This window comes from Globicephala melas, chromosome 15 (genome assembly GCF_963455315.2).
Source record: "Globicephala melas chromosome 15, mGloMel1.2, whole genome shotgun sequence".
Lineage (NCBI taxonomy): Eukaryota > Metazoa > Chordata > Mammalia > Artiodactyla > Delphinidae > Globicephala > Globicephala melas.
In genome coordinates this window covers 58456364-58466677 of record NC_083328.1, presented here as the reverse complement: position 1 = coordinate 58466677, position 10314 = coordinate 58456364, and the positions used below count along the sequence as shown (strand labels likewise).

The following is a 10314-nucleotide window of genomic DNA, read 5'->3' as shown; positions in this document are numbered from 1 at the left end:
TGATTTATGTCAAAGAGTGTTCTGCCTATGTTTTCCTCTAAGAATTTTATAGTGTCCAGCCTTACATTTAGGCATTTAATACATTTGGAGTTTATTTTTTTGTGTATGGTATTAGGTAGTATTCTAATTTCATTCTTATTTATTTATTTATTATTGGCTGCATTGGGTCTTTGTTGCTGTGCATGGGCTTCCTCTAGTTGTGGCAAGTGGGGGCTACTCTTCATTGCAGTGTGTGGGCTTCTCATTGTGGTGGCTTCTCTTGTTGTGGAGCATGGGCTCTAGGTGTGCAGGCTTCAGTAGTTGTGGCACACAGGCTCAGTAGTTGTGGCACATGGGCTTAGTTGATCCACAGCATGTGGGATCTTACTGGACTAGGGCTCGATCCCGTGTCCCCTGCATTGCCAAGCGGGTTCTTAACCCCTGTGCCACCAGGGAAGCCCCTAATTTCATTCTTTTACATGTAGCTGTCCAGTTTTCCAAACACTACTTATTGAAGAGGCTGTCTTTTCTCCATTGTATGTTCTTGCCTCCTTTTTCATAAGTTAGGTGACCATATGTGCATGGATTTATCTCTGGGCTTTCTAACCTGTTCCATTGATCTATATTTCTCTTTTTGTGCCAGTACCATACTGTCTTGACTACTGTAGCTTTGTAGTATAGTCTGAAGTCAGGGAGTCTGATTCCTCCAGCTCTGTTTTTCTTTCTCAAGATTGCTTTTTCTATTCAATGTCTTTTGTGTTTCCATACAAATTGTAAGATTTTTTGTTCTAATTCTGTGAAGAATGCCATTGGTAGTTTGATAGGGATTGCGTTGAATCTGTAGATTGCTTTGGGTAGTATAGTCATTTTCACAATATTGATTCTTCCAATCCAAGAACATGGTATATTTTTCCATCTGCTTATGTCATCTTTGATTTCTTTCATCAGTGTTTTATAGTTTTCTGAATACAAGTCTTTTGCCTCCTTAGGCAGGTTTATTCCTAGGTATTTTATTCTTTTTGTTGTGATGGTAAATGGGATTGTTTCCTTAATTTCTCTTTCTGATTTTTCATTGTTTGTGTTTAGGAATGCAAGAGATTTCTGTGCATTAATTTTGTATCCTGCCAGATTCATTGATTAGTTCTAGTAGTTTTCTGGTGGCATCTTTAGGATTTTCTATGTATAATATATGTATAATATAATATGTATAATATATGTATATATATACATAATATATGTATAATATATGTATAGTATGTATAATATCATGTCATCTGCAAACAGTGATAGTTTTCCTTTTCTTTTCCAGTTTGGATTCCTTTTATTTTTTTTTCCTTCTCTGATTGTCACGGTTAGGACTTTATAAACTATGTTGAATAAGAGTGGTGATAGGGGACATCCTTGTCTTTTTCTTGATTTTAATCCAAATGCTTTCAGTTTTTCACCATTGAGAGTGATGTTTGCTGTGGGTTTGTCATATATAGTCTTTATTATGTTGAGGTAAGTTCCCTCTATGCCCACTTTCTGGAGAGTTTTTATCATAAACGGGTGTTTTGGGTTTGTTTTTGTGGGTCTTTTTCTTCTGTTTCCCGCCTGGAGTAGTTCCTTTAGCACTTGTTGTAAAGTTCGTTTGGTGGTGCTGAATTCTCTTAGCTTTTGCTCGTCTGTAAAGTTTTTGATTTCTTTGTCGAATCTGAATGATATCCTTGCTGGGTAGAGTAATCTTGATTGTAGGTTTTTCTCTTTCATCACTTTAAGTATATCCTGCCACTCCCTTCTGGCCTGAAGAGTTTCTCTGAATAATCAGCTGATAACCTTATGGGGATTCCTTTTTATGTTATTTTTTGCTTTTCCCTTGCTGGTTTTAATATTTTTCTTTGAATTTAATTTTTGTTGGTCTGATTAATATGTGTCTTGGTGTGTTTCTCCTAGGGTTTATCCTGTATGGGACTCTCTGTGCTTGCTGGACTTGGGTGACTATTTCCTTCCCCATGTTAGGGAAGTTTCCCACTATAATCTCTTTGAATATTTTCTCAGACCTTTTCTTTTTCTCTTCTTCTTCTGGGACCCCTATAATTCGAATGTTGGTGTGTTTAGTGTTGTCTCAGAAGTGTCTGAGAATGTCTTCAATTCTTTTCATTCTTTTTTGTTTATTCTGCTCCTCAACCATTATTTCCACCATCCTGTCTTCCAGCTCACTTATTCATTCTTCTACTTTAGTTATTCTGTTATTGATTCCTTCTAGTGTATTTTTCACTTCAGTTATTGTGTTGTTCATGTCTGTTTGTTTGTTCTTTAGTTCTTCTAGATCTTTGTTAAACATTTCTTATATTTTTTTGATCTGTGCCTCCATTCTATTTCTGGGATTCTGGATCATCTTTACAATCATTAGTCTGAATTCTTTTTCAGGTAGGTTGTCTATTTCTTCATTTATTTGGTCTTGTAGGTTTTTACCTGGCTCCTTCATCTATGACATATTTTTTTGTCATCTCATTTTTTTTTTTGATAGGTGGGATTGTGTTCCTGTCTTACTGGTTGTTTGGACTGGGGCTTCCAGCACTGGAGTTCATAGGCTGTTGGGTAGAGCTGGGTCTTGGTACCAGGATGAGGACCTCTGAGAGAACTCATTCCGATGAATATTCCCTGGAGTCTGAGGTCCTCTGTTAGTCCAGTGGTTCAGACTTGGAGCTCCCACTGCAGGAGCTCAGGCCCGACCCCCAGATCATGAACCAAGTTCCTGCAAGCTGCGTGGGGTGGCAAAAAAAAAAAAAAAAAAAAAAAAAAAAAGGAGAAGAACAATAACAAAGAGTAAAAAATAAAATAAGGTTAGAAAACTAACAGATACATTAGAAAAAATAAAAAAATAAAAATATAGATGAAACAACAACTGGAAGGTAAAACAGAACAGCAATAGCAAAAAAGAGTTGGAATAATAAGAAGTGAAAAAAGCCTTGACAGTGGGGAGGCAGGGTTTTGGCAGGGGCAGAGTTTAGGTAGTTGGCGGGGCCTATGCTTAAGACACACAGGGCCAGAAAAGGCTCTGGGGTGGTGGGGGGTGGGGCTTAGGCTTAATGCAGCAGGAGGGGCCCAGGAGTGCCTGTGGCCTTGGAGGGCAGAGGACCAGGTTCAGGATCCCAGCAGGCTCCCTGGGCCCGAGTGGGCAGGGAAACACTAGGCACGTTCTGCCTGATCCTCTGATCTTGGAGGGTCCCTCCCTGTTGGCCTCTCCTCTTCTTCCGGTCCTCCCTCCTATGATCCTAGGACCCTGGTCGCCGGAGGGCGCCTCGGAAGGTGGAGGACCTGGCTGGGCACCCCAGCAGGCTTCCTGGGGCCTGACTGGGCAGCAGAAATGCTAGGCAAGTTCCCCCCAATCCACCTAGCCTCCAAGGGTCCCTACAGGTGTAGGAACCCCTCCCATCTCCCAGCCGCCCCTCAGGGGTGCTGGTCCTGTCCAGCCTCCACTTCTCTTCCCCTGTCACTCCCCCACCACGTCCTTCCTGGTCGCTCAGGGCTTCCTCCCATCTCCTTGGGTGTCGAGTTCCCCCATCAGTGTCCGGCAAACTCTGCATCCTCCCACGCTGCCATCTTGACTCTGCCTCTCTAGAATTTATTCTTTCCTTCTACATGGTTTCTATTTCTTTGTTTATAGTCTCACTTTGCTCATGCATAATTTTCCTGATTTCATTTAGTTGCCTATTTGTGCCCTCTTTTAATTCATTGAGCATCCTTATTATGATTATTTTGAATTCTTAGTTTGGTAATTCATAAATCTATGTTTCTTTAGGATTGGTGTCTGGAGATTTAATTTGTTTCCTTGAATAGGTTATGTTTCCCTCTTTCTTTTTATGTCTTGTTATCTTCTGGTGACACACTGGAATTTGAACTCAGCTACCTATCCCATCTTTGCAGTCTGCTGTCCTACATGAAGGCCCTTTTCCAATCACTCCTCAGAGCCATTCTAGGTACATCATTAAATTATACTTCTTTTTCTACCTCGTTTCCCGTTCAACACAGATGAGCAGTTACCAGTGTACAGCACAGTGACACAGACTTCCTTTGTCTGGGATTTGGACATTGGAATTAATCTCTTTGTCTTCCTATCTGGATCTACCTTTCACCCCAGGTCATCTGTAGCCAGGTCCTATGCTCCTCCTAAAGTTGGAAATCTCTCACTCTGCTTTTATACCCCAGATCGAGGTTGGGTTCAGTCTAGGTCTCCTATCAGTGAGGGAGCAAGTTCCCTACAGTTTGGTTTTATGTGATGCTGTTGATTTGTGGGGTGCTGCTTCCCAGGCATTGACTAGGCATTGTTCCACCATCCTGAGAAGCAACACTTCCCTCAGGCACCCTGAACGCCTAGATTGCAAATATGTCATTTTGTCCATTGTGGAGTTGGGTTTTCCAGCCTAAATATTTTTAGGCCTGCTTTTGACATACCCGTGTATATAGTGGTTTTGTTTTTATTGAATGTTCAGAGGTCATCTTTTTAGCAACAGAATCTAGGAAACACCTAAACTCTATGAGTGTGTGTATCTTTATGTGTATTTGTGTGTGTGTGTGTGTGTGTGTGAGAGAGAGAGAGAGAGAGAGAGAGAGAGAGAAGAGAGAGAGGCTATATCTAAAATAGGATAGCAATTTTATTTTACTGTTGTCTTATGAGGATTAAATAAAATAACAAAGGGTCTGGCAATCATCAATACTGCTTTATCCAGGATGCTGAATGAGACTCTATCACTGTGGCTGGATCATCTACACAGGATGTGCAGAAGAGATGGTCCAAGACTAGTTCTGTCATCAGTAGCCCAACACCTACTGAGACAGTATATAAAAGGAGGCTGTGTGAAGAACCATATGAGAGATTAGAGTAGGGATTTCTTTAGAGCATGGATTGTGGAAATGCTTAGGGGAGGGAAGAGGAGTTCACCCCACCTCAGGTTGACTGAGGGGTTTTAGGAGGACCCTTAAGCTGGACATGTGTCCCTGGAAGTTTCACTCTTTCACACCCAAACAAGTGTAGGTGAGGGGCTGGCTGGCTGCTTGAACTGCAGCTTGTAGTTCCCTGGAGGGATATCTCAGAGGGAATCACAACAGTGCTATTTGAAAAAATTATATTTGGACTCTCCACCCACTACTGGCTACCACTGTGTCACTGAAGGGGAAAAATGGAAAGGAAAATGATTAGGAAGTTCTCTTCCCTGTTCCCTCTTTCTCAGTCTTGGGGGATCCAGAGATAGCAGTGAGAGGAAGAATGAATGGAAGAGAAGTTGGGAAATGGTGAAGAAGCCTACTCATCACTCAGCACCACACAGGTTTCCCACTTGGGGCTGGTCTATCTGTGGGAGTGGAAACTACTGAATGAGAGATTGCAATTTTTATAACCTGAATAATATGTAATGACTATTACCCATTGGGGGGATGATTTGTTAGATCTTATTTGAAAGGTTATTGCGAGGGAGAATGAAGTGGCTTTCTCCTTGAACCCTACTGAGTCCAGTATGTCCAATAAATTTGTTACAGTAACAGGAACACAAAGGGAGTCTGTTTAAGAGGTTTGGGTAAAATTCACCTGGATAGAGGTGGGGAAAAGTCATTTGTGTAGACTCTCCCTGTCTACCTTTATCTTGATCTGCAATGTCAGAGACCTCTGGGTTTAGCTCCCCAACACTCCTGTTCTGTCCCTCATCCTACTCACAGGGCCATCCTGGGAGTAGGGTCCACAGTAGCGGCAACCAGGGGCAGTGATGTGGGTTGCCTGGATGTGGCCAGCCATGGTACCTGGAATCCCATGTTCTGATAACCAGAAGATTTACCCTGAGAAAGGAGCAAGGGCAGGACGGTGCCTGGGGCCAGAGACTAGACAGGAAAGGATTTCAGCCCTACCCCTCACAGGAGGTGAAGTAAAGGGCTGCTTCTTCCCAGCCTTCCCCCCCTGGAAACTAGGCGAAGGCACATGACAATATCCCACGTCAGAAAATTGCCTTTCTGGGCTTCCCTGGTGGCGCAGTAGTTGAGAGTCCGCCTGCCGATGCAGGGGACACGGGTTCGTGCCCCGGTCCGGGAAGATCCCACATGCCGTGGAGCGGCTGGGCCCGTGAGCCATGGCCGCTGAGCCTGCGCGTCCGGAGCCTGTGCTCCGCAACGGGAGAGGCCACAACAGTGAGAGGCCCGCGTACCGCAAAAAAAAAAGAAAATTGCCTTTCTGCCACAAGGGAAATGACAGACGTTGGTGAGCCCTAGATTTGAGCCTAGAACTATCTCATTGTCAAGCCTTCCTTACTGTCAAGTACTCATCGCTGTCTTCCCAAACGAATGATTTTCCTAAACATTGTGGTTTCCTAGAAACTTCTAGTCACAGATCATGGGATAAGCTGGAGGAGCTGGCAGGACCAGGGAACTTTCTCTGCAGTCCTAGACTGAGGATTCTCTCTTCTTTTCCTCCCATTCTGTCTCCTGCCTTCTTTTTACCCTTCCCTGCATTCCTTCTTTCACCTATTCAGCATGAAAGACTGTAGTGTAGTCATTCATTCATTCACTCCACAAGTATTGAGCACCCACTATGTACCAGGTTCTTGGTGCTTAGGAATTACCAGTGGACCAAACAGACAAAACTCGCTGCCTTCTTGGAGTTTACATTTTAGGGAGTAGGGGGAAAGGCAAGCAATACATAATAAATAATAAATAAAGCAGATAAGTAAATGATGGAGTGTGTTAGAAAGTGATAAGTCCTATGAAAAAAGCATAGAGAAAGGAAAAGGAGATGAGGTGAGCCCATGGGAGTCCATGTAAGGACTTTGTAGTTTTCTCTCAGTGACGAGAGCAGCTATTGCAAGGTTTTGAGCAGAGGAGGGACAGGATCAGGCTTTTGTTTAAAAGTGTCCCCTGCTGGCTCTATTGAGAATGGATGAGGCAAGGACAGAAGCAGGGAGACCAGTGAGGCGCTAATTGCAACAATCTAGAAAATAGGGTGGTGAGTGAATCTAAGCAGTGGAGATGGAGAGATGTGGTTGGATTCTGGATGTGTTTTAAGGTAGAATCAACAAAATTTCTGATAGGAAGTATGCGGGATGAGAGACAAGAGGAGTCAAGGATGCCTCCTAGATTTTTGGTCAAACACCTGGACGAAGGGGGTTCCCAATTACTGAAATGGGGAAGCCTATGGGTGTAGCAGCTTTTAGGGGGATGAGAAGGTCAGTTTTGAAATATTAAATTTGCTTTCTAAGTGGAGCTACTGAGTCGGTAGTTAGTTATAATATTTAAGACAGAGGTCCCAGACGGAAGAATAACTTTAGGAGTTCTTGGGTTATCAATGGTATTTAAGGTCCCTGACCTAGACAAGAGGATCAAAGGAGAGTATATGGTCATTAAGAGTGAGGGAGTTTGAACTAGACTGCCTGGGTTCAAATCCCAGTCAGTCACTTACCATTTACGTGAACTAGGGCAAGTTACTGAAACTTTGTGTCCCTCAGCTGTGAAATGAAGATAGTTATTGGCCACACTGCATCTGCTCTTTGTGAAGACAAAGAATTCATACATGTAAAGCATTCAAAACAAAGTCTGGCACACAATAAGCTCCCAGTACATGTTAGCTGGTTATTGGTTTTATAACAGATATGAGTTTTTCCATTACAAAAGAATGTCACTATTTTTAAAAAATATTGGAAATAATTTCAATATTAAAGACAATCTGCAAGTATAGTACAAAGAACTATTTTTTTCAGAAACATCTGTGAATAAATAGTTGACACTTTACCTTATCATCCCTAAATATTTGTGTGTATTTCCTACAAATAAGGACATTCTCTTGCATTGTCACAATACCTTCCAAATCAGGAACACTGAAATATTACTATCATCTTATCTTCAGATCCCTTCCTAGTTTTGCCAATTGTCCCAAGATGTCTTTTGGGATCCAGTTTTGGCCAGACCTGCTTCTGCTGCTGTCACGGAGAGCATCTGGGGAGAACTTTGCTGACCACTGAGAAGATGATGAACTCAAGCTATTGGAGTGAGATGAGCAGCAGCAGCTGTGGGACTCAGCAGTCCCCAGAGGTGCTGCAGTGCCAGCCCCAGAATTACCACTCCTACCATCAGTCAAGCCAAGCCCAGCAGCCTCCAGACAAAATGTTGTGTATGAGTGACTGAGGACTTACAGTGGGCCCATGAACAAGGTGGTTCAGGAGTTGGACCCCATCAGCTCATGGGAAGTGCTCTCCCCTCTCAAAACTACCTCCCCCTACAAAAGCTTGGTTTGGAGTGACCGTTCCCAGGAACTTCATTCTCCAACTCTGAGAATATCTACTTGTGCCCCAAGCACTCTACGTACAACCCCAAATACTGAACAGGAACTCCATTCTCCAACAGTGAGAGTCACTACATATCCACAGACCATTTTTAGGTGATATATAGTGCAAAATCCTGAACAGGAACCACTGTCTCCATTCCTAAGAGGAGGCCATTTCTTTCCAAGAGATAATGTTATTTATGAAAAAACCATAAGAAGAGTGGAAAAGCTAAACATGGATCAGGAATGCTATCCTCAGGTTCAGCCATCATCACATTGTCCAACAGCCCCAGATCATCCACTCTCCACACTGTCAACAATCACATTCTAGCCAGCAAATCCAAACCATCACAGGAAGTGATTCAATTTCTACAAACACTGGAATTGAACTGTGTCATGGTGGCTCAAACCAGGCACATGAGCAGGTGATAATTCAGGATGATGGCCATGAAAAATTGACCCCCAAGTATTTTGGAGAGTTGCTTGCTGATCTAAGCTGTAAAAATACAGACCTTATTAGAACATATGCAGAGAATTGGAGGAAGCAAACAGGACTTTGAGTCTACAGATGAGTCAGAAGACATTGAATCAGTGATTCCAAAAGGACTGTAAGAACTTACAGAACAGCAAATTCGCTGTATGCTGCAGATGAGAGGTGTGTCTGATAAATCACTACGGCTAGTGCTGTCCACGTTCAGCAACATACAGGAGGAGTGAGGACATCTTCACAATGACTTGACATCCCTGGAAAATGACAAGATAAGACTTGAGAAAGACTTGGCATTCAAAGAAACTCAAATAAAAGAGTATGAAGAACTCTTGGCATCAGTGAGAGCAAATAATCACCACCAGCAGCAAGGACTTCAAGACTCAACCTCAAAATGCCAAGCAAAGTGCCAAGCATTGGAAGAAAACAATCTCTCTCTTCAGTGTATGTTATCAGACAGAATATAGACTAAAAGAACTGGAATACTGTAAGCATAATTTAGAGCAAGAGAAGAAAAATCTTAGAATGCAAGTTTCTGAGACTTGCACAGGCCCAATGCTGCAGGCTAAAATGGATGAGATTGGCAACCATTACATGGAGATGGTAAAAAACTTAAGAACGGAGAAAGACGGAGAGATCCGCAAACTAAGGACTCAATTAAATCAGTACCAAAAAGATGTTTCAAGAAGAGAAGGAAGTTTCAGTGACTTCTAATTCAAGATTCATGATCTGACAAGCTTGCAGGAAGACAAGGATTCCCTTATAAAGTGTCAGTCAGAGGAACTCTCGAAATTGAGACAAGAAATATATTCATCTCATAACCAACCCTTCAGTGGTGGAAGGACAACTATTAACACTAGAAAGTACAGAACACAATATCCAATCCTAGACCTCCTGAATATATACCACCAGGGAGTGACACACAGACTATTGTGATTGAGAAACGGAAGACAAATGTACTTGTCCATGAATGAATCTCCATCTCAAAGGAATTTTTTTTGTGTCTTCACTAGTACTTTAATTGTTATTTTTCCATAACTAAAGCCAATCAATATTTTGAATCATGCTACTACTTAGCAAGTCTAATGGAATTAATTAGCTATAAAAGTAACTTGTTTATCCAGCCATTTACAAGGCCTGACTCCTTTCTTTCACATTTTTGTATTCAGTATAGCAACGCACCAATTATTAAAACTCAATTACAGACACTGTAGGACTTAATCCACTATTTTTCAATAGGGTGCTCCCTAGACACTGAATTAATTAGTTGGGGTAGAGATTTTACAAGTTATTCCATTAGAAGTTTTTCTATGGTATTAGATGTGCAATTTAGCTACAAGAGTAAATACTGTTTGTTTGTTTTTTTTAACAACAATGAAAAGCAATATTATAGAATTTTAAAAACCCAGTTTATTTTTTTTAATTTTATTTTTACATCTTTATTGGAGGATAATTGCTTTACAATGGTGTGTTAGTTTCTGCTTTATAACAAAGTGAATCAGTTATACATATACATATGTTCCCATCTCTCTTCCCTCTTGCATCTCCCTCCCTCTCACCCTCCCTA

General features: G+C 41.8%; 1 pseudogene; it reads left to right on the top strand.

Moving 5' to 3' along the window:
- The first annotated feature begins 7962 nt into the window (after positions 1-7962).
- LOC115839393 (protein POF1B pseudogene) lies at positions 7963-9717 on the top strand (annotated as a pseudogene).
- The last annotated feature ends 597 nt before the right edge of the window (positions 9718-10314 follow it).